This window comes from Dendrobates tinctorius, unplaced genomic scaffold (assembly GCF_039654945.1).
Source record: "Dendrobates tinctorius isolate UK_male_01 unplaced genomic scaffold, ASM3965494v1 ptg000107l, whole genome shotgun sequence".
NCBI classification, from domain to species: domain Eukaryota; kingdom Metazoa; phylum Chordata; class Amphibia; order Anura; family Dendrobatidae; genus Dendrobates; species Dendrobates tinctorius.
Window position 1 is genome coordinate 38,360,645 of NW_027361775.1, and position 25,603 is coordinate 38,386,247.

At 46.5% G+C, this 25,603-nt stretch overlaps 1 protein-coding gene across 2 annotated transcripts in view; it reads right to left on the bottom strand.

Annotated features, from left to right (window-relative positions):
- Positions 1 to 13,728, bottom strand: part of PCYT1A (phosphate cytidylyltransferase 1A, choline) — a 48,461-nt gene extending 34,733 nt beyond the window's left edge. Inside the window, exon 1 of one of the 2 annotated variants that reach the window (XM_073589372.1) lies at positions 13,504 to 13,728. The gene's annotated coding sequence lies outside the window, so the exon portion shown is untranslated. Of the gene's footprint in view, positions 1 to 8,412; positions 8,563 to 13,503 lie in introns of those variants that run through there. The other variant, XM_073589373.1, reaches the window with a different exon arrangement.
- Positions 13,729 to 25,603: the final 11,875 nt, after the last annotated feature.

Genomic DNA, 25,603 nt, shown 5'->3' on the forward strand with positions numbered 1-25,603 from the left:
TGAGGTGAATCTGTGCTGCACTTTATGCACATGCTCAGTAGTGAGGCAGTGCTGTGGAGATGTAGGTGAGGTGAATCTGTGCTGCACTTTATGCACATGCTCAGTAGTGAGGCAGTGCTGTGGAGATGTAGGTGAGGTGAATCTGTGCTGCACTTTATGCACATGCTCAGTAGTGAGGCAGTGCTGTGGAGATGTAGGTGAGGTGAATCTGTGCTGCACTTTATGTACATGCTCAGCAGTGCTGTGGAGAAGTAGGTGAGGTGAATCTGTGCTGCACTTTATGCACATGCTCAGTAGTGACCAGTGCTGTGGAGATGTAGGTGAGATGAATCTGTGCTGCACTTTATGTACATGCTCAGTAGTGACCAGTGCTGGGGAGTCATAGATGAGATGAATCTGTGCTGCACTTTATGTACATGCTCAGTAGTGACCAGTGCTGTGGAGATGTAGGTGAGGTGAATCTGTGCTGCACTTTATGCACATGCTCAGTAGTGAGGCAGTGCTGTGGAGATGTAGGTGAGGTGAATCTGTGCTGCACTTTATGCACATGCTCAGTAGTGACCAGTGCTGTGGAGTCGTAGATGAGATGAATCTGTGCTGCACTTTATGTACATGCTCAGTAGTAACCAGTGCTGTGGAGTCATAGATGAGATGAATCTGTGCTGCACTTTATGCACATGCTCAGTAGTGACCAGTGCTGTGGAGTCATAGATGAGATGAATCTGTGCTGCACTTTATGTACATGCTCAGTAGTGACCAGTGCTGTGGAGATGTAGGTGAGGTGAATCTGTGCTGCACTTTATGCACATGCTCAGTAGTGACCAGTGCTGTGGAGATGTAGGTGCATGGCTATGTGTATGGAAAAATAAAAAATTATGACTCTTGGAACTGGAGGAAAACATGAAAAATTGCCTATGAGGGGAAGGGGTTAAAGCTGGAAGTGACAGTGTGGAGGGAGTGTTTGATACAAGAATACAGAGTATAGAAAAAGTGGGAACCCCAAGATGTAAGTAGGCTGCCTATAATGGAGCCTACTTACCGCACAAGATCTTGCTGTGATTTCTGTGGGAAAGGTGTGGCGTAATCTGAGAGCAGCAAGATGTAGAAGCAGAGCTGTGCACATACTATGGTTGCGTTAAGCTGTTTCAATAAAATCAGTGTTTTATCAGCAGGAGCTTGTCACTAGGGGACTAGGTTTCTTGTGTCTCCTGGTCCAACCCTTAACCACCACTGATTGGCCGCTTTCTGTCAATATAGCAGTGTGGGCGGGGTTACACAGGGTTCAACATTCTGAGCTCTGCTAAATCTGCAACAGAGAAAACTGATTCTTTCTGAACTACTGCACCCAATAAACCAAGTGGTACAACACTGGAATCAGTGTCTTTGCCCCTGCCTGTTGTCAGAATACATAGCAAAAACATGCTGACGGATTGCCTTTAAAAAAAAAAAAAAAAAAAAAAACAGAAAGTGATGCACCAACAGGACCCACACCCTGTTACTGAATGCGGAATAGGCTGCAAATAACATCAAGTTGTTTTTCCAACATTGTTCTAGGCAGAATAGTTACAGTAGTGAGTCACTAACAGAATTCGGATGCCCTACCCTCTTTTTCACATTTATTTATGCCTAAAAACTGGAAGCAGCATATTACCAATTGCATTACTGTCAGATAGATCTGGCCCTCGGTGTCTTTCCCACACACTCACGTGTAATGTTTCTTTATTGGTTTACTCAAGGGTGTAGTGAAAATTCAGCAGCCCTCTGCCCCCATGCTACACGGGAGATGATGTGATGCCTACGGGTGGTGCCCAATTTACAGACTACTTTTAATCTTTCATTGGTGAAGAAAATATCTCATGATCCCGACAGACAACAAACTAAATGCCCTAATAAAACACTAAGCAGCTTGGGGATGGTCAAGGCCTAAAACTAAACAGTCTGAAGAGAATTTAGAGAAGATTCTCCCTTCTTTTACATTAAAATTCTGTACATTAAATGGGAAATATATATCATGTAAAGTGCTGTGTAATATGTAGGCACTATAGAAATATATATATATTTCAGCGCTCTGAAATCTCATCTCCTGAGATCCCGATATCTCCATGCATGTAGGAATTATATATTTTTTTTTCCATGAAACACCCTCATCCATAACCTAGGACTGACCCTGCAGGACGTGATGAGCCCTCACAGGCTTCTGAACTCGCAAACTGGAGGAATGGTAGGATTTAGAAGAGGAATGTGAAGATTAAGTTGCAGATCTGCTTCTTCTATCCGGCAGGTCCAAGTCTCAGACTTCAGCCTATATATAACTTTGCCTAATAATCCAGGTTACTAGGTTGCCCAGTCAGTCATGGGGTCTTAAAAAAACCCCAGACAGTAATAGCTTTGCCCTGTGCCCCAGTATTACAAGAATTGTAAATGTCACAGTCCATGACAGCTAGGAGATCAGGGAGGGTAGTGGCAAGCATAGTCTGTAATGCGGTGGCTTGCGAAAGTATTCACAACTTGTAATGTCACACTTCTGAGGGCCTGCATCAGTTCATGTAAAGAACGTGCCTACATGCAGGGTTGTTGTCATACCATGTGCTTTCCATTTGATAGCAATGGATTTGATGGAGCGTGGGGAGGGGTAAATCATCAGAGATTGGGATTTTTTTTTTTTCCATAACCCACCAACTTTGTCCCGGACTCGTTTGGAGATCCCCTTGGTCTTGGTGCCTCTATCTTAATGGTGTTGCAGCCTCTGTGGCCTTTCAAAAGAAGTTTTGTATATACTGACCGACTATGTGACACTTAGATTGCACACAGGGGGTCTTCCTGTCACTAATCATGTCACTTATGAAGGTAATTGCTTGCACTAGAAATTTTTAGGGGCTTCATCCCAAAAGTGGTGAATACATATGCACATTTTTAGCTATTTGATGCCATAAATTTAATTTCTCACTTCACTAACTTAGACTATTTAGTGCTGATGCATCACACACAAATCGGATTACAAAAATGTTTAAACACAGGTTGTAATGTATCAAAATAGGTAAAAAAAAAACAAAAAAAAAAACAAGGGAGTGAATACTTTCACAAGCCACTGTGTATGTCCAGAGCATTAGGCATATAATGTATGGAATAGACTGCACAGGACCCACTTATCACCCAGTGCTGACAGCTCTTGCAAAGACCATCTCTTCTTCATTATATTGATCGCCTATTGTTTTTAATAAGTGATGCATAATATCCCCTACAGTAAGTGGTGTTAGGAACTTGATCCAAAATGAAAACTGTATGAAATGTGTTATCCCAAGAAAAACATGTGTCATCTATCAATACGAGAGGTGCTAGATGTAGGATCACTGGGGGCTTCACTGCTTCAACCTACCCGTGCCCTCTGTTCTGCTGATGACCTGAGGTTAGCATCCTCAATAATCAGAACCTCCCACTCCCGTCTCCAAGACTTTACACGTGCTGCGCCAATTCTTTGGAATGCACTTCCCAGGTCAATACGATTAGTCCCCAATCCCCAAAATTTTAAGCGTGCCCTGAAAACACATTTATTCAGACTGGCCTATCGCCTCAACACATTAACCTAATCTATCCCTGTGTGACACAGCCAAAAGTTTTACCATAACCAGGTTCCCCGTATCATGTTCCCACATGCTTTATGCATCCATTAGCCCTCTGTGTCTGTACTGTTATACACTTAACATTACGGCTGGTCCATACAATCAGAGCAACTGTTACCACCCACCTTTCGTGTCTCCCTTTTCCCTCATAGACTGTAAGCTTGCGAGCAGGGCCCTCATTCCTCTTGGCATCTGTTTTGATCTATGTGATTATTGTTATGCTGTAATGTCTATTGTCTGTACAAGTCCCCTCTGAAATGTAAAATGCTGCGGAATATGTCGGCGCTATAGAAATAATAATACATTTTATTATTATTATTATTATTATTATTCAACCCTCACCAATCACTAGGACAGGGTGCAGTTTACATACAATATACATTGTGTAGGGAAAGTATTCAGACCTTTAAATTTTTCACTCGTTTCATTGCAGCCATTCGGTAAATTCAAAAAAGTTCATTTTTTTTCTTATTAATGGACACTCTGCACCCCATCTTGACTGAAAACAAAACAGAAATGTAGAAATTTTTGCAAATTTACTAAAAAAGAAAAACTGAAATATCACATGGTCATAAGTATTCAGACCCTTTGCTCAGACACTCATATTTAAGTCACATGCTGTCCATTTCCTTGTGATCCTCTTTGAGATGGTTTTACTCCTTCATTGGAGTCCAGCTGTGTTTAATTAAACTGATAGGTGTGTGCCTTTACAAATCAAGTCCTGACCAAATGAGAATCATGAGGTCAAAGGAACTGGCCAAGGAGCTCAGAGACAGAATTGTGGCAAGGCACAGATCTGGCCAAGGCTACAAAAGAACTTCTGCAGTACTCCAGGTTCCTAAGAGCACAGTGGCCTCCATAATCCTTAAATGGTAGAAGTTTGGGACCACCTGAAGTCTTCCTAGACCTGGCCGTCCAGCCAAACTGAGCAATCATGGGAGAAGAGCCTTGGTGAGAGAGGTAAAGAAGAACCCCAAGATCACTGTGGCTGAGCTCCACAGATGCAGTAGAGAGATGGGAGAAAGTTCCACAAAGTCAACTATCACTGCAGCTCTCCCCCTGTCGGGCTCTTATGGCAGAGTGGCCCGACAGAAGCCTCTCCTCAGTGCAAGACATATGGAAGCCCGCTTAGAGTTTGCTAAAAAACACATGAAGGACTTCCAGACTATGAGAAATAAGATTCTCTTGTCTGATGAGACAAACATAGAACTTTTTTGGTAATAATGCTAAGCGGTATGTGTGGAGAAAACCAGCCACTGCTCATCTCCTGCCCAATACAATCCCAACAGTGAAACATGGTGGTGGCAGCATCATGCTATGGGGGTGTTTTTCAGCTGCAGGGACAGGACGACCGGCTGCAATTGAAGGAAACATGAATGTGGCCAAGTACAGAGATATCCTGGATGAAAACCCTCTTCCAGAGTGCTCTGGACCTCAGACTTGGCTGAAGGTTCACCTTCCAACAAGACAATGACCCTAAGCACACAGCTAAAATAACAAAGGATTGGCTTCAGAACAACTCTGTGACCATTCTTGACTGGCCCAGCCAGAGCCCTGACCTAAACCCAATTGAGCATCTCTGGAGAGACCTGAAAATGGCTGTCCACCAACGTTCACCATCCAACCTGACAAAACTGGAGAGGATCTGCAAGGAAGAATGGCAGAGGATCCCCAATCCAGGTGTGAAAAACTTGTTGCATCATTCCCAAGAAGACTCATGGCTGTACTAGCTCAAAAGGGTGCCTCTACTCAATACTGAGCAAAGGGTTTGAATTCTTTTGACCATGTGATATTTCAGTTTTTCTTTTTTTAATAAATTTGAAAAAAATTTTACATTTTTGTTTTTTTCAGTCAAGATGGGGTGCAGAGTGTACATTAATTAGAGAAAAATTAACTTTTTTGAATTTACCAAATGGCTGCAATGAAACAAAGTGAAAAATTTAAAGGGGTCTGAATACTTTCCGTACCCACTGTATACAGAGCAGTAGTGGTCACGTGCGACAACCCAAACCGACATGGTGCACTGGAGTGCAACAGGAGATTCCGGATCCCCATCTAGCCAAATGTTAATACAGGAAATGTTTTCGTGCTATTTGTCCCCTTTAAACCACATTATGGCTTAGCGCCACTTTGAATATTATATGGAGTTTATGAAAGCTCAGTAGAACGTCTAGAAATTCATATAGCGGACATTTCATCCCACCTGATATGTCTGCTTCAGTAAACACTTACATTTCTAATGAAGGAACAGCCGCCTAATGGTAACACAAAGTTGTCAATTTATGTTTACATTTCTAGGAGGAGTAACAGAAAAACGGCACAAAAGCAGAATTCTAAGGCCCGGGTCAGACTTGTGTGTGCAATGCGAGAAACTCGCGCGAGTCTCTCGCATCAATACCCGGCACTGCCGCCGGCACTCGGAACCGAAGTGTGCGGCTGCATAGAAATACATGCAGCCGCACACTCCGGTCTCTCGCATTGCACATGCAAGTCTGACCTTGGCCTAAAAAAGGAAGTTGCAGAATTATTATATGGCCAAAGTGAAAACAAAAACAGGTGATGAGACCCAAAGATTTCTGTGACCATAACAATATGGCAAATATACTTGCCGTATCTAAAACGTTCTTTTGGCTATGTGCACATGGTGCGATTCTGCTGTGGATCCGCAGTGGATTTGGCCCTGCGGATTCACAGCAGAACTGCATGTGATGTACAGTAGCATTAAAGCCTATGTGAAACAAAATCCGCTGTGCACATGCTGCTTTTTTTTCCGCGCGGATTTGGTGCAGAATGAAAAAAGCAGCATGTCACTTCTTTTGTGCGGTTTTGCTGCAGTTTTCCACCTGCTCCATTCTAGAAATCCGCAGGTGGAAAACCGCACAAACATGCAGTAAAACCTCACTAAAAAAAGCACTAAATCCGCAGGAAAAATGCAGGTCATTTGACCTGCGGATTTAGTCAATGCTGCGCGGAAAATTCCTAAACAGAATACGCACCGTGTGCAAATAGCCTTTCGTTGCAAAATTCTCCTACTCTCATTGTTAATAGATGCGAAGGTTAGATTACAATAGATGCCACATAGGTGACCCGAGACTAGTACTGCAAGCCACATAGGTGACCCGAGACTAGTACTGCAAGCCACATAGGTGAACCGAGACTAGTACTGCAAGCCACATAGGTGACCCGAGACTAGTACTGCAGAGCACATAGGTGAACCGAGACTAGTACTGCAAGCCACATAGGTGAACCGAGACTAGTACTGCAAGCCACATAGGTGACCCGAGACTAGTACTGCAAGCCACATAGGTGACCCGAGACTAGTACTGCAAGCCACATAGGTGACCCGAGACTAGTACTGCAAGCCACATAGGTGACCCGAGACTAGTACTGCAAGCCACATAGGTGACCCGAGACTAGTACTGCAAGCCACATAGGTGACCCGAGACTAGTACTGCAAGCCACATAGGTGACCCGAGACTAGTACTGCAGAGCACATAGGTGACCCGAGACTAGTACTGCAGAGCACATAGGTGAACCGAGTCTAGTACTGCAGAGCACATAGGTGAACCGAGTCTAGTACTGCAGAGCACATAGGTGAACCGAGTCTAGTACTGCAGAGCACATAGGTGAACCGAGACTAGTACTGCAGAGCACATAGGTGAACCGAGACTAGTACTGCAGGCCACATAGGTGAACCGAGACTAGTACTGCAGGCCACATAGGTGACCCGAGACTAGTACTGCAGGCCACATAGGTGAACCGAGTCTAGTACTGCAGAGCACATAGGTGAACTGAGACTAGTACTGCAGAGCACATAGGTGAACCGAGTCTAGTACTGCAGAGCACATAGGTGAACCGAGTCTAGTACTGCAGAGCACATAGGTGAACCGAGTCTAGTACTGCAGAGCACATAGGTGAACCGAGACTAGTACTGCAGAGCACATAGGTGAAGCGAGACTAGTAATGCAGAGCACATAGGTGAACCGAGACTAGTACTGCAGAGCACATAGGTGAACCGAAACTAGTACTGCAGAGCACATAGGTGAACCGAGACTAGTACTGCAGAGCACATAGGTGAACCGAGACTAGTACTGCAGAGCACATAGGATTTTTCTAAACCCGCAGGTAAAATGACCTGCATTTTACCTGCAGATTTAGTGCAAATTTCCTGCGGATTTAATGCAGTTTTTGTGCGTATTTCACCTGCAGATTCCTATAATGGAAGAGGTGTAAAAACGATGCGGAATCTGCACAAAGAATTGACATGCTGCGGATTCAAAACCGCAGCAAATCTGCGCAGAAAAATACACAGCATGTGCACACTGTTTTTGATTTTACATTGACTATAATGGTACTGTGCACCGCAGGAGAATCTGCTGCGGATCCACAGGGCCAAATCCGCTGCGGATCTGCAGCAGAATCCGCAACGTGTGCAGAGACCCCAGATGGTACTTATACTGTGCTGATGGGGTCTGCGGAACTAGAGATTACTCCAGAAACATTATCACGGTTAGTAGAGGGAGAAATTTCAATAATGACAGAAATAATCACTTACCAAAGATAAATATTTTACCGGCTTCAAACCTGGAACATATATATATATATATATATGTATATATATATATATATATATGTATATATATATATATATATGTATATATATATATATATATATATATATATATATATATATATATATATACGGTATATATATATTGGATTAAACTGTAGAAAAACCTTGGAACTTTATAAGCCGACATCCTAATGAGGCAGAATACATATTAGAACTCACCTTTCGGATTATTGCTCCTCTGCAGGATCACAGCACACAGTCCCCATTATAGATATACAAGACACTAGATTACGCTCCAGTATAGGAGGGATCCAAAATGTTGTGGCACACACAGTAACGCTCAGGGTCGCTGTCAAGTCTGCATCTGCTGCCCTAATACCTGCTTATGTATAAATGACACTCGCTGTACTTTGTCCAGTTCATTCCTCATAACTGCTGACATGTTTAAAGGTCAGACTGAAAGTCAATGATATCCCGAGTGCACACGCTTCATACATATTGCACATGCCCCATAATATACAATGTACTCAGATTAAATAAATATATGCCAGCACAGAGGTCTCTATGCCTTCAGCAGAAATACATATTGTCCACATCACTATTGGTTAATTAAATTGCTCAGTTCGGGAGTAGAATATTGAAATTAACTAAAGTGCCGGATTTCTCTCATTATCTCCAGCGGGGCCTGCAGGACTCTATTGACTATAATAGGGTCAGATGAGAATCCTTCATGGTGTCTGTCCTTTACCATACTAAATTACTCAGCATGTTGCACGGTTCTATTCACCATTTTTGCTTAGATCTGTGACTGCGGCTACACAGCAGATGTGAGCAGAGACTAAATACCTGTCATCTTACTCAACAGAGTCCCAGTCATCTTACCTCCTCTCCAGTATGGGACTGGAAGTGCTGGTGACACCTATTAATCTGTGCCACCTGGACTGGGGGAATGGAGATAACAAGAGCAGATCTCAACAAGACTCGGTCTGAATATATTAAGAGGTCAGCTCCATAATAATAATAATAATAATAATAATAATAATAATTGGGAAACAATTTTACATTTGTGATTCCATGTAAAAACACTCAGCAGATTTATCCATGTATGTACAATAAACTGAAAAATATGGTCCTCAAGCGAAAATCCACATGTATGCCCACCACTAATATATACAGTATATATATATATATATATATATATATAGCTATGGCAAAAATTAAGAGACCACTGCCAAATCAGTTTGTCTGATTTTTCTCTTTATAGGTATATTTTTGAGTAAAATGTAAATTGCTCTTTTATTCTATAAACTACTGACAACATGTCTCCGAATTTCCAAGCACTAAATTTTGTATTTATTTTCGGAAAATGAGAAATAGTCAAAATAACAAAAAACAAACCCAGTGCTTGCAGACCTCAAATAATGCTAAGAAAACAAGTTCATAATCATTTAGAAACAACAACACTAATGTTTTAACTCAGGAAGAGATCAGAAATCAATATTATGTAGAATAACCATGATTATTAATCACAGCTTTCATGCATCTTGGCATGCTTTCCACCAGTCTTTCACACTACTTTTGGGTGACCTTATGCCATTCCTGGTACAAAAATGGAAGCAGTTCTTCTTTGTTTGATGGCTTGTGACTATCCATCTTCCTCTTAATTACATTCCACGGGTTTTCAATGGGGTTCAGGCCTGGAGATTGGGCTGGCAATGACAGGGATTTGATGTGGTGGTCCTTCATCCACACATTGATTGACCTAGCTGTGTGGCATGGCGCATTGTCCTGCTGGTAAAAACAGTCCTCAGAGTTGGGGAACATTGCCTAAGCAGAAGGAATCAACTGTTTTCCAGGATAACCTTGTGTGCGGCTTGATTCATACGTCCTTCGCAAAGATTAACCTGCCCAATTCCACCCTTGATGAAGCATCCCCAGATCATCACCGATCCTCCACCAAATTTCACAGTGGGTGCAAGACACTGTGGCTTATACGCCTCTCCAGATCTCCGTCTAACCATTAGATGACCAGTCCTCTATGCCATTCCTTTTGTAGGTTACTTGATGTCATCCTGCAGTTTCTGAGTGACATTCGAATAAGATGACGGTCATCCCGTCAGTGGAGTGTCATTTCCGCCCTGTGTCGGACTGAAGCTTTGTTGTCCCTAATATCTGCTGCTTGACCTTGTTGTAATGGACCCCGTCTTAGAAATTTTAAGGATGGAGGCAACATCTTAATGGTCTCTTAATTTTTGCCAGAGCTGTGTGTGTAATATTATATATATATGTCCAACTTTCCAAAGAAGCATGAAACACTCGAATTACTAGAATAAACAAATAAACCTGGAGGAGCAGCTGCCCTTCTCTACAATCCATTATCACTTTGGGAAATGTAGCATTATATGCAGCCATATCATAGATATCCATACATCCCACAGTAAACTATCTCATAGACAGGCCCCTGAGCAGGAAGCTCTCCTCCCTGACTATGGGGCACTGACCCTCTCTCCTTATATATTGCTTGTGTATACAGAGGATGTCAATAATAAGGTACCAGGCTTACAGCATTGTTTCCTGTTAGTGCTATGGGGACACTACGCTCTTAATGAATCATGTGCTTGTTGCAATGGGTGAACATCCACCATGCTAGAACCTTATCTGTTCACAGACCTGACGTGTCGGGGCAAAGGCTGGTGTGTAACCTGCACACAGGAGGCAGACTGACAGCCAGAGACATAGCGCCCCCTGTGCCGGGAGCTGGTACTGCCAAAGGCTGATGTGTAACCTGCACACAGGAGGCAGGCTGACAGCCAGAGACATAGCGCCCCCTGTGCCGGGAGCTGGTACTGCCAAAGGCTGGTGTGTAACCTGCACACAGGAGGCAGACTGAAAGCCAGAGACATAGCGCCCCCTGTGCCGGGAGCTGGTACTGCCAAAGGCTGGTGTGTAACCTGCACACAGGACACAGACTGACAGCCAGAGACATAGAGCCCCCTGTGCCGGGAGCTGGTACTGTCAAAGGCTGGTGTGTAACCTGCACACAGGAGGGCAGACTGACAGCCAGAGACATAGCGCCCCCTATGCCGGGAGCTGGTACTGCCAAAGGCTGGTGTGTAACCTGCACACAGGAGGCAGACTGACAGTCAGAGACATAGTGCCCCCTGTGCCGGGAGCTGGTACTGCCAAAGGCTGGTGTGTAACCTGCACACAGGAGGGCAAACTGACAGCCAGAGACATAGCGCCCCCTGTGCCGGGAGCTGGTACTGCCAAAGGCTGGTGTGTAACCTGCACACAGGAGACAGACTGACAGCCAGAGACATAATGCCCCCTGTTCCAGGAGCTGGTACTGCCAAAGGCTGATGTGTAACCTGCACACAGGAGACAGACTGACAGCCAGAGACATAGCGCCCCCTGTTTCAGGAGCTGGTACTGCCAAAGGCTGGTGTGTAACCTGCACACAGGAGACAGACTGACAGCCAGAGACATAGCGCCCCCTGTGCCGGGAGCTGGTACTGCCAAAGGCTGGTGTGTAACCTGCACACAGGAGGCAGACTGACAGCCAGAGACATAGCGCCCCCTGTGCCAGGAGCTGGAACTGCCAAAGGCTGGTGTGTAACCTGCACACAGGAGACAGACTGACAGCCAGAGACATAGCGCCCCCTGTGCCGGGAGCTGGAACTGCCAAAGGTTGGTGTGTAACCTGCACACAGGAGACAGACTGACAGCCAGAGACATAGCGCCCCCTGTGTCGGGAGATGGAACTGCCAAAGGCTGGTGTGTAACATGCACACAGGAGGCAGACTGACAGCCAGAGACATAGCGCCCCCTGTGCCGGGAGCTGGTACTGACAAAGGCTGGTGTGTAACCTGCACACAGGAGACAGACTGACAGCCAGAGACATAGCGCCCCCTGTGCCGGGAGCTGGTACTGTCAAAGGCTGGTGTGTAACCTGCACACAGGAGGGCAGACTGACAGCCAGAGACATAGCGCCCCCTATTCCGGGAGCTGGTACTGACAAAGGCTGGTGTGTAACCTGCACACAGGAGGCAGACTGACAGTCAGAGACATAGTGCCCCCTGTGCCGGGAGCTGGTACTGCCAAAGACTGGTGTGTAACCTGCACACAGGAGACAGACTGACAGCCAGAGACATAGCGCCCCCTGTGCCGGGAGCTGGAACTGCCAAAGGCTGGTGTGTAACCTGCACACAAGAGACAGACTGACAGCCAGAGACATAGCGCCCCCTGTGCCGGGAGCTGGAACTGCCAAAGGCTGGTGTGTAACATGCACACAGGAGACAGACTGACAGCCAGAGACATAGCGCCCCCTGTGCCGGGAGCTGGTACTGACAAAGGCTGGTACTGCCAAAGGCTGGTGTGTAACATGCACACAGGAGACAGACTGACAGCCAGAGACATAGCGCCCCCTGTGCCAGGAGCTGGTACTGACAAAGGCTGGTGTGTAACCTGCACACAGGAGGCAGACTGACAGCCAGAGACATAGTGCCCCCTGTGACAGGAGCTGGTACTGACAAAGGCTGGTGTGTAACCTGCACACAGGAGGCAGACTGACAGCCAGAGACATAGCGCCCCCTGTGCCAGGAGCTGGTACTGCCAAAGGCTGGTGTGTAACATGCACACAGGAGACAGACTGACAGCCAGAGACATAGCGCCCCCTGTGCCAGGAGCTGGTACTGACAAAGGCTGGTGTGTAACCTGCACACAGGAGGCAGACTGACAGCCAGAGACATAACGCCCCCTGTGCCAGGAGCTGGTACTGACAAAGGCTGGTGTGTAACCTGCACACAGGAGGCAGACTGACAGCCAGAGACATAGTGCCCCCTGTGACAGGAGCTGGTACTGACAAAGGCTGGTGTGTAACCTGCACACAGGAGGCAGACTGAGAGCCAGAGACATAGCGCCCCCTGTGCCAGGAGCTGGTACTGACAAAGGCTGGTGTGTAACCTGCACACAGGAGGCAGACTGACAGCCAGAGACATAGTGCCCCCTGTGACAGGAGCTGGTACTGACAAAGGCTGGTGTGTAACCTGCACACAGGAGACAGACTGACAGCCAGAGACATAGCGCCCCCTGTGCCAGGAGCTGGTACTGACAAAGGCTGGTGTGTAACCTGCACACAGGAGACTGACAGCCAGAGACATAGCGCCCCCTGTGCCGGGAGCTGGTACTGCCAGTCACCCCTCCATACATACTGGAGGTACAGATATCAGTAGGACCAGCCTGTACCTCCCTGCATACATGTAATCCGCCCCCTTCTCACAGGTTCACCCGACTCATTGTGTACATAGATACCTGTTACTAGGTACGCCGCCAATTACTTTCCGGGCTGCAAAAGTGGAAACAAAACGCCCCGTGAGCGGTCCGTGCCTCCATATACGGCGCAGATCACCAGCTCACCACCCGGTGTGTCCGTGTCCAGTCCGGGCGGGGCTACTTAGTGTCATAGTCTGACAGCACCGCCCGGAAGTACAGCTCATAGCCAGCATTATAGGGAGCAGCGATGGAAACTGCCCGCCGGGAACCAGAAGACGGGCTGGAGAGTTCCGGTGTGAGCAGTGCCGCAGTGTGGTGGTCAGGCAGGACGGACGCGTGTCTCCGGTGTGGTACAAGTGGAGGGCGGTGCTCCAGCTCCTGTCTGTGGAGCCGTACACTTAGGGCTCGTTCACACTACCATGTTTTCAGTGTCATCAGAGGAAAAAGCAGCCAGCCCTCGGACCAGTGTTATAGATTAGTGTCTTTTTCTGCAGCAAAACCTGATCTCTTGGAGGAAAGAAGCTGCAGAAATAAAGCAGGTTTTCTTGTAGTTTTTTCTGGCATGCTAGATTTATCCCTTGCGCATGCTGGTAAAGTTTAGTGTTAAAAAAATGTCCTATTGGATAGAATTAGGTTTTGGCACAAAAAATGCAGCTAAAAAACTGATACCCGCGTTTTGGTCCTTTTTTTTTTTTCCACCACCCATTCATTTCATTGGGTGGAAAAATACTGAAAGAAATGACCTGCTTCATTGTGCAAAAAACCATGCAGAGCACAAAATTCTGATGACACAAAACCAAGCTGTGTGCATGAGACTTGTTAAATCTCGTAGGCTTTGCTGGTACCCTAAAATGCAGCTGAAAACGCATAACAAAAAAAAATTGCCTAGTGTAAACTTAGCCTTAGATAGGAAGCTGTAACTGGTCGTGTAAATGATTAACCTATTCATCCCTAGGCCATTTTCCTTTTCTTTTTTTTGCTTCCTTGCGCCCCTTCTTCTCCCTTTCTTCCAGAACTTTTATTTTTTCATCAATATGGCCATGTAAGGGTTTGTTTTTTTATGGGACGAGTTGTATTTTTGAACGATTACTATGGTGGGGTCTTATGACTTCTAATGGTTTGAATAAACCATTAGCTTCCTGTAGACATTCACTAATCCTACTTACATTTCCCCTTCTTTTATATTTATTGTATTTGAGTTGATTTGCGTTATTTATTTTTTTTCTAGTTCTGCGATTCTTTTGGCAGCTACCCTGAGGCTGTGGCACCGAAACACTAAGGGTGTGTGCACACGCTGCGGATTTGGCGGCTGCGGATCCGCAGCAGTTTCTGCTGCGGTGTACAGTACCATTATTCCCTATGGGAAATAGAAACCGCTGTGCAGACTCTGCGGAATTTTCCGCGCGGATTATCTGCGGTTTCTAAACTCCAGAAAGAATTGACATGTCAATTCTTTCTGCGGAATCCGCAGCAGTTTCCCATCTCCACCATTGTGGAGATGGTGAAACCACAGGGCCAAACCGCAGGATAATCCGCAGATAAACTGCAGGTCTTTTGACCTGTGGATTTATCTGCGGATTTTGCAAAATCCGCGCAGATGAATCCGCAGCAGATTCCGCAGTGTGTGCACATACCCTAAGGGTATGTGCAGATGATCCAGAAGTGGCAGCGCTTTGGATGCAGCTAATTTTTGCTGCGTCCAAAGCGCTTCCATCTATTGAAGGCAGGTGAATCCGCATGTGTTCACTGCGTTCAATACATTCTATACATTTTAATAGCCAGTAAAGGCTAATTATATAGCTGTGAGCTGATATTAATAGCCTGGGAAGCTTCATTGGTATTACCCCCCCTTCCCAGGCTATAAACATCTGCCCCCAGCCGTCAGCTTTCCCTCTGCTGGTTAAGAGAATTGCGCAGGAGCCCACGCCATTTTTTCCCCAAAAAATTATTAATGTACTGTAAGCTGCACTCACTGTACTAATTGTATTTGTCACTGACATCTATATATCTACCTATTCTATTTGTAAAAACCTATATACCAAGCCAACACCTGCAAATTGTACTACTAATCAAAACATCAGCATATAGGGGTGCAAGGATGTATAGGAGAGGTTCAGTGCAAGAATAATGGGAATCATATAAGAAGAAAAGCACTACCAAGAACTGAGGTACTAAAAGTAAGAAACTTTATTGAGATAGCAATAATGGGGCGCCCTCAGACGCCAGGGCAGTGGGGTACTCGGTACCGGGCTGGTTGATCTTCTCAACGGGAGTTGTCACGGCAGCTGTGACCCGGTCCGTAGCCCTAGGACTCCATTGTAAAAGGGATTGTTTCAGTGTGCTTATGGTGATGAAAGTTTATAAGTGATTCGTGACGCTACCTGTGGTGTTCGGCAATGAAGATGTTAAGCCGATGCTGCAGACAGATCCTCTGGGACAGATGGTGGGGTGCAGCAGTGATGTTATAGCCCTCCACAGGCAGGGCTGTAGTCCCAGGGCAGTGTAGGTAAAGTGACACGTAGATGATGTAGTGTCAGGCGCAGGGGATGTAGTAGTGCTGAGTAGGTTGGTGCAGGAATAAGTGGAGGACACCAGGGCATGTAGTTCCAAAGCTTTACTCACAGTCTGTTGTGGTACAGGCACCCGCATCCGTGCCGTGTCCTCCGGGTCAGGAGCTCAGTCAACCTGCAGGCAAGATGAAGTCCTCCCTTCCAACACTCCTCCAACATATGTGCCTTTTCTGAACGTCTCCTCTTATAGCGCCTTTAAAATGAAGTACTCCAGCACTGAGTTACACTGGGGTTCCTCCTGTCCGATGTTCTTATGAACTCTACTTGTACGGCAAATAGCTGTAGCCTGCTTCGGGGACTCCTTGCTACTAAGTCCCGGCTCACTATCGTGGCTGTTGTGCCGCCAAGTCTTGTGTGGGAATAAAGTGGTGACTACTTCTATTCCTCCGGTGTCTGTTGCAGGACCATTAGTATCCATACAACCTCGGGGACAGGACCCCGGCCTTGCGCTTAGAACTTGGGAAGGGTTCTGCTCTAAGCCTAATCCTTAGTTCTCCTTACGTTCCGTACAATCCTTTCTTTCATATGGAGAATCAGGCTTTCGTTCTAATGTCTCTTCCCTGTGCCAGCCGACCCAGATCACTGAGGTCGGCTGCAGCACTTCCTTCATCCATCCCTCTCCCGGGGATCTTACTGACTGTCTGTCTCACTGACTGACTGACCAAATCCTAAACTCTTCCCGCTCTTTTGAGTGCAAACTAAACTCCACCCGCCTCCCAGCACACTTCATGTTCCAAGCAGGGAGCCACCAAAGGGTGCTTTGCTACACTACTATGTTGTGTGGGATGCAGGTGTTGGAGCGTGGACAGGTGTCTCCACCTTACCTGGATGGTGGGATACCACACCTCAGGAGGAGGTGCAGTACCTCTGTGGCGACTGAACCCTCAGGGACGCCACAATAAAACATAGGAAAAATGACAAGGAAATGACAATGGTAAGCCAAAGTGATGGGACAACGGTTGTGAACAGGCAACAAAAAACACAGGCAAAGTAGATGTTTGTAAACATATAGGTCTGCTCAAAAGTGCATGTGCATTGTGCAACAAAGTGTGCCAGTATAGGTAATGTAGATATGGAGTGTATCCAAAAGTAAAGGTACACTGCGAGCACAAGGAGGATCCATAGAAGCTGACTGCCACAATATGAAAAGAAGTCTAGAGCAATGACCATAAATATAAAGTACATATAAGAGAAATTACCTGAAGGACCGTCGGATTTGGCAAGATTTATTTTTCAAATAATGGAAAATAAGCATTTGGTAATTAACAAAAGTTAATCTCAATATTTTGTTATGTATCCTTTGTTAGCAATGACAGAGGTCAAACGTTTTCTGTAGGTCTTCACAAGGTTGGCACACACTGTTGGTGGTATGTTGGTCCATTCCTCCATGCAGATCTCCTCTAGAGCAGTGATGTTTTGGGCCTGTCACTGGGCAACACAGACTTTCAAATGCCTCCAAAGGTTTTCTATGAGCTTGAGATCTGGAGACTGGCTAGGCCACTCCAGGACCTTCATATGCTTCTTACAAAGCCACTCCTTTATTGTTCTGGCGGTGTGCTTGGGATCATTATCATACCGAAAGACCCATCCAAGTTTCATCTTAAATGCCCTTGCTGATTGAAGGAGGTTTGCACTCAAAATCTCATGATGCATGGCCCCATTCATTCTTTCATGTACACGGATCAGTTGTCCTGAGAAACAGGCCCAAAGCATGATGTTGCCACCCCCATGCTTCACAGTAGGCATGGTGTTCTTTGGAAGCAACTCTGCATTCTGTTTCTTCCAAACACGATGAGTTTTGTTTCTACCAAACAGTTCCATACCTCCCAACTTTTGCAAATTTTAAGCCACACCCATTTCACAACTAGTCACACCCATGTTCACGCCCCAAACGCACCCATTTAGCACTGCTGATCACACTGACTGGTACTGAGGGCACAGTGGCTGGTACTGTGGACACACTGACTCGTACTGAGGAAAAGAAAGAACAGAGAAAGAGAAAGAAAGGAGAAAGAGAGAGAACAGAGATACAAAGAAAGAACAGAGAGAGAAAAAGAGGGGAAAGAAAGAACAGAGAGAAAGAGGGGAAAGAACAGAGAGAAATAAAGAGAAGAAAGAAAAAGTACAGAGAGAAAGAAAAAGAAAGAAATAACAGAAAAATAGGGGAAAGAAAAAAAACAGAGAGAGAAAGAGGGGAGAAAAAAAGAACAGATATAAAGGAAGAATAGAGAGAGAAAGAGGGGAAAGAAAGAACAGAAAGAGGGGAAAGAAAGAGGGGAAAGAAAAAAACAAAGAGGGGACAGAAAAAAAGAACAGAGGAAGAGGGGAAAGAACAGAGAGAAAGAAAGGGGAAAGCGAACAGAGCGAAAGAACAGAAAGAGACAGAAAAGGGAAAGAAAGAACAGAGAGAGAAAGAAAGGGGAAAGAAAGAACAGATAGAGGGGAAAGAAAGAACAGAGAGAACAGAGAGAGCGAAAGAAAGAACAGAGCGAAAGAAAGAGAGGGAAAGAAAGAATACAGAGAGAAATAAAGAGAAAGAAACAGAGAAAGATTCTATAAAGATACTACAGCAGCCCAGCTCCCATTGTAGTGCCCACCTGAGCCTGCCGATGCAGGACATATCATGATCCGCTCACATGGCCGGCATCCCCGATTCCAAGGCGATCCCGCTGTCTGCTCTGTCGGAGGACACAGTGATGGATCTGAAGCATTCCCTTACGTGCCTTCATGGTTCCGTCACAATCTCCTCCCGAAATTACGATTTCCGGTCAGCTTCCAGCACGTCACTTCCAGTGGAACGTCACGTGCGAGTTTTAAAGTGCTCCTCGGGGCTCCGCCATACACTCCTGTGTCCACAGGAAAAGTAAGTTCCCGACCGGGACAGCGGGGCAGACTCTCAAAATCGGGACTATCCCGCTGGATCCGGAATGGTTGGGAGGTATGAATGCTCCCTAATATACACCTTGTACACGCACGGCTCTGCACACCTCATACACACACGGTTCCGCTCCGTACACCTCGCACACACGGCTCCACTTAGTACACACATGGCTCTACTCCGTAAACCTCATACACACATGGCTCCGCTCCGTACACCTCACACACACATGGCTCCACTCCGTAAACCTCATACACACATGGCTCTGCTCCACTCCGTACACACAAGGCTCAGCTCTGTACATTTCGTACACACAGGGCTCCGTTTCGTACACCCCGTACACACGTGGCTTCGCTCCGTACACCCTGTGCACACACGGCTCTGTACACTTCATACACACAGGGCTCCATTCTGTACACCTCGTATACACACAGCTCCGCTCCGTACACCAAGTACACACATGGCGCCGCACACCTTGTACACATGTGGCTCCGCTCCTCACACCCCATACACACGCGGCTCCGCTCCGTACACCTCGTACACACACGGCTCCACTCCGTACACCAAGTACACACACGGCTCCGCTCCGTACACCTTGTACACACATGGCTCCGCTCTGCACACCCCGTACACACGCAGCTCCGCTCCGTACACCTCGTACACACACGGCTCCGCTCCGTACACCTCGTACACACGCGGCTCCCCTCTGTACACCTCATACACACACACAGCTCTGCTACATCCACCCTGTAAACCCCTCCTGACCCCCACACATAAACTTCCACTCATCCAGCACCATGACAACCAGCACAGCAGAGTCCTTCATACACTGAGGCCCCTGATCATATGACTCCTGGCTCCTCCTCTCCTGTGACCTCATCACAGGTCCTGTGCGCACAAAGCAGCCCAGTGACTTCATTGCTGGGATTTATCAGTGAAGGGCTGTGGTGGGTCTCTCTGGGAGGGCGAGGAATGGATGGGGTCGGTGCATGGGGGGGCACGGTGGCTCAGTGCAGTGCGGGAAAGTAAAATCCCGGTCTGGACAGCAGGGCAGGCTGTGAAATCGGGACTGTCCCGCTGGATCCGGGACGGTTGGGAAGCTTGCAGTTCTACTTTAGTTTCATCAGATCATATGACATTCTCCCGACAGTCTTCTGGATAATCCAAATGCTCTCTAGCAAACTTCAGACAGGCCTGGACATGTACTAACTTAAGCAGGGGAACGCTTCTGGCACTGCAGGATCTGAGTCCCTGGAGGCATAGTGTGTTACTGATGGTAGCCTTTGTTACGGTGGTCCCAGCTCTATGCAGGTCATTTACTTGGTCCCCCTGTTTGGTTCTGAGATTTTTGCTCATCGTTCTTGTGATCATTTTGACCCCATGGTGTGAGATCTTGCATGGAGCCCCAGATTGAGGGAGATTATCAGTGGTCTTGTATATCTTTCATTTTCTTATTATTACTCCCACAGTTGATTTCATCACACCAAGCTGCTTGCCTATTGTAGATTCAGTCTTCCCAGCCTGGTGCAGGGCTGCAATTTTGTTTCTGGTGTACTTCGACAGCTCTTTGGTCTTCACCATAGTGGAGTTTGGAGTGTGACTGTTTGATGTTGTGGACAGGTGTCTTTTATACTGAAAACAAGTTCAAACAGGTGCCATTACTACAGGTAATGAGTGGAGGACACAGGAGCCTCTTAAAGAAGAAGTTACAGGTCTGTGAGTCAGAAATCTTGCATGTTTTTAGGTGACCAAATAATTATTTTCCACCACAATTTGCAAAATAAATCTTGCCAAATCAGACAAGGTTATTTTCTGGATTTGCTTTCTCATTTTGACTGTCATTGTTGTGGTCTACCTACAGTTGTGGCCAAAAGTATTGACACCCCTGCAATTCTGTCAGATAATACTCCGTTTCTTCCTGAAAATTATTGCAAACACAAATTCTTTGGTATTATTATCTTCATTTAATTTGTCTTAAATGAAAAAACACAAAAAGAATTGTCCTAAAGCCAAATTGGATATAATTCCACACCAAACATAAAAAAAGAGGGTGGACAAAAGTATTGGCACAGTTCGAAAAATCATGTGATGCTTCTCTAATTTGTGTAATTAACAGCACCTGTAACTTACCTGTGGCACCTAACAGGTGTTGGCAATAACTAAATCACACTTGCAGCCAGTTGACATGGATTAAAGTTGACTCAACCTCTGTCCTGTGTCCTTGTGTGTACCACATTGAGCATGGAGAAAAGAAAGAAAACCAAAGAACTGTCTGAGGACTTGAGAAAACAAATTGTGAGGAAGCATGAGCAATCTCAAGGCTACAAGTCCATCTCCAAAGACCTGAATGTTCCTGTGTCTACCGTGCGCAGTGTCATCAAGAAGATTAAAGCCCATGGCACTGTGGCTAACCTCCCTAGATGTGGACGGAAAAGAAAAATTGACAAGAGATTTCAACGCAAGATTGTGCGGATGTTGGATAAAGAACCTCGACTAACATCCAAACAAGTTCAAGCTGCCCTGCAGTCCGAGGGTACAACAGTGTCAACCCTTACTATCCGTCGGCGTCTGAATGAAAAGGGACTGTATGGTAGGAGACCCAGGAAGACCCCACTTCTTACCCAGAGACCTAAAAAAGCCAGGCTGGAGTTTGCCAAAACTTACCTGAAAAAGCCTAAAACGTTTTGGAAGAATGTTCTCTGGTCAGATGAGACAAAAGTAGAGCTTTTTGGGCAAAGGCATCAACATAGAGTTTACAGGAGAAAAAGAGGCATTCAAAGAAAAGAACACGGTCCCTACAGTCAAACATGGCGGAGGTTCCCTGATGTTTTGGGGTTGCTTTGCTGCCTCTGGCACTGGACTGCTTGACCGTGTGCATGATATTATGAAGTCAGAAGACTACCAACAAATTTGCAGCATAATGTAGGGCCCAGTGTGAGAAAGCTGGGTCTCCCTCAGAGGTCATGGGTCTTCCAGCAGGACAATGACCCAAAACACACTTCAAAAAGCACTAGAAAATGGTTTGAGAGAAAGCACTGGAGACTTCTAAGGTGGCCAGCAATGAGTCCAGACCTGAATCCCATAGAACACCTGTGGAGAGATCTAAAAATGGCAGTGTGGAGAAGGCACCCTTCAAATATCAGGGACCTGGAGCAGTTTGCCAAAGAAGAATGGTCTAAAATTCCAGCAGAGCATTGTAAGAAACTCATTGATGGTTACCGGAAGCGGTCGCAGTTATTTTGGCTAAAGGTTGTGCAGTCAAGTATTAGGCTGAGGGTGCCAATACTTTTGTCTGGCCCATTTTTGGAGTTTTGTGTGAAATGATCAATGTTTTGCTTTTTGCTTCATTCTCTTTTGTGTTTTTTCATTTAAGACAAATTAAATGAAGATAATAATACCAAAGAATGTGTTTGCAATCATTTTCAGGAAGAAACTGAGTATTATCTGACAGAATTGCAGGAGTGTCAATACTTTTGGCCACAACTGTATGATGTCAGTTGCAGGCTTCTGTCATCTTTTTAAGTGGGAGAACTTGCACAATTGGTGGCTGACTAAATACTTTTTCCCCACTGTATAATCTGGATATCTTGGTGTTTTCTCTGGATCTCCCTACTCATAGGAGAAATGCCCATCAGGTCGTCCTACGGTTAAGAGAGAATCGTCTGTATGCCAAGTTTGAGAAGTGCCTCTGCCCTTCCTGGGTTACATCATCTCTGACTCAGGTTCCTGAGAAGGTGTCTGGTGTTCTCAAGTTGACTGTTGGAGTCACGATTATTCAGTGATTCCTAGGGTTCGCCAATTACTACCGGCAGTTTATCCTGCACTTCTCGGATCTGACCAAAGCTCTCACCGCTCTGACTCGAAAGGGATCCGATCGTAAGTGGTGGCCTCCAGAGGCGGAGTCTTCCTTTTTTGTCTCTCAAACAAGCTTTCTCTAATGCTCCTTCTCTTCATAGGCCGATGGTCAATAAGCAGTTCTTCGTGGAGGTGGACGCTTCCTGTTCTGGAGCTGGAGCCGTACTCACGCAGAAGCTTCCTTCCGGGAAGATGGTGACCTGTGGGTTCTTTTCCAAGGCGTTCTCGCCCTGCGATTTCAACTACTCAATTGGTGACAGGGAGCTGTTGGCCGTCAAATTGACCTTGGAGGAATGGCGTTACCTTCAGAAGGGTGCAGTGCATCCGGTTATTATCTACACCGACCATAAGAACTTGTCCTACCTTTAGTCGACACAGAGGCTAAATCCTCGTCAAGCTCGATGGTCGTTATTGTTTTCCCGGTTTGACTTCTGTCTCCACTTCCGTCCAGCTGAAAAGAACATCAAGGCTGATGCTTTATCCAGGTCTTTTATCTCTGACAACCTAGATGAGAAACCCTGCCACATCATTGACTCGTCTAAAACAATCACCGTAGTACCTGTCCAACTGTTGCAACTGCCTCCGGATAAGACATTTGTGCCCGTCTCGGACAGGAAACGTGTACTTCTATGGGGCCATTCGTCTAAGCTTGCTGGTCATGCGGGGCTTAAGACCTTGCAGCTGATTTCATGGCACTACTGGTGGTATTCAGTTGTCAGCGATTTTGTCACCGCTGGTCCCTCGTGTGCCCACAATAAGACTCCCAAAAAGCTTCCTACTGGTCTTCTGACTCTCCTCGTGCTATCTGCTTGCTGAAGGCACATCGCAATGGATTTCATCACCGACTTGTCGGTGTCTTCCGGTTGTACTATGATATGGGTCATCGTGGATCGATTTTCCAAGATGGGTCACTTCGTCCCTTTATCCGGTTTTCCCTCCGCACCCAAGCAGGTGGAGTTGTTTGTTCAACATGTTCTCTGTCTTCATGGCTTACCGCTTCATATTGTTTCTGACAGGGGAGTGCAGTTCGTGTCCCGGTTCTGGTGATCCCTCTGCAAGCAGCTGGAGGTCTCTCTGGATTTCTCTTAAGCATATCACCCACAGTCCAAAGGCCAGGTGGAAAGGGTGAACAAGGTACTCACTAACTACCTGTGTCACTTTGTCAACGCTCATCACAGTGACTGGGTTGCCTTGTTGCCATGAGAGAGGTTCTCGTACAACAACCATGTCGGTAAGTCTTCTTCTAATTCTCTATTCTCTGTTGTTTATGGGTGCCACCCTAGGACTCCTACCCCCTTGAACACCACTTCCAGTAATTCAGCAGCCGAGGATCTGGCTAGAGACTTCTCCAAGATCTGGTCCAAGACCAAGGCTTCTTTGGAACGGTCATCCATGCAGATGAAATATCACGAAGACAAGCGACGTCTGGATTCCACTCCATTCCAAACTGGGGACAAGGTATGGCTTTCGTCTAGGCACATTCGCCTCAACGTTCCCTCCTACAAGTTTGCTCCTTGGTTCATCTGTCAATTTGAGGTGCTTCTGAGAATCAATGAGGTATGCTACCAGCTGAAGTTGCCTTCCTCTTTGCGGATCCACAACTCTTTTCATGTCTCCCTCCTTAACCCTGTCATCCTCGGGTGATACTTCCGGGATCCTGGAGCTTTTCCTTCCCGTCTTCGAGGTCAAGGCCATACTTGACATAAAACGGAGAGGGAACAAAACACTCTTTCTGGTTGACTGGACGGGATTTAGTCCTGAGGAGAGATCCTGGGAGCCTGAGAACATTAATGCCCCAGTCCTCCTTAGAAATTTCCTGGCAGGAGTGAAGAAGGGGGAACATAAGGGGGAGGGTACTGTTATGCCCTCAGCCGCAGGCCCGGTCTCATGGACAGGGATACCGGTTGTCACGACTGCGCCTCCACGATGATGGCGAAGGGGCTGGACCCTCTATACCACAGAGGGGACCCGGGCCTTCCCGAACTAGGGAAGGGCAGTGATCGGGATACTGTGGCAGCTGAGCATGTGGACAAAGAAGACACGTAGGACTTGATGACACCGCACAACTTCAGGTATAAATAAAGTAAAATTTACTTAAAGTAAAGTCACAGTACAAAACACGGCTAAACCAGGCTCCCGATTCCACACCTCCCAGAAGGGTACCACCCAGTGGACCCCAAGGTACCATCGGATCACAGAGGCACTCATAAGCGGGACATCGGGACACAGGCAGGACGTCAGGACACACGAGGTCATCAGAACACACGAGGTCATCAAGACGCAGGCAGGACATCAGGGTACACGAGGTCATCAGGACATCAGGGTCACCCACAGGACATCAGAGTCACCGGCAGACATCAGACGGGAGTCGTTTGGTTCCGGACATCCAACACGACCTACAGGCACTATTGCAGTCATCAAGCTCCAGGCAGCGGTCATCAGATTCCAGACTGCGGTCGTCAGGCTCCGGGCATAGGACCTAGGAAGGAACTCAAGCGTGATGGTGCTAACACCGCAGGATTGCTGGGCCTGCATGGAGCTAGCACGTATGGTAGTCAGAGCACAGGATAGTAGATGCTCAGCAGGAACACCAGTTACAAGAGTCTCAGAGTCACTGGGTGCAGGGCTCCAAACACAGAGGGATTCCAGGAACATAACACAGCAGACAGTTCAGACATGGTCAGGTACAGGATCAAGGATTCAAGCCTGGATACACCGCCTCTAGGCCAGGGCGAATTTAGAAAGGCTCAGGTACAGGATCAAGGGTTCAGGCCCGGATATACCGCCTCTGGGGCAGGGCGAGGGTACAGGACAAAGCAGGTATCAAGGCAGGGAC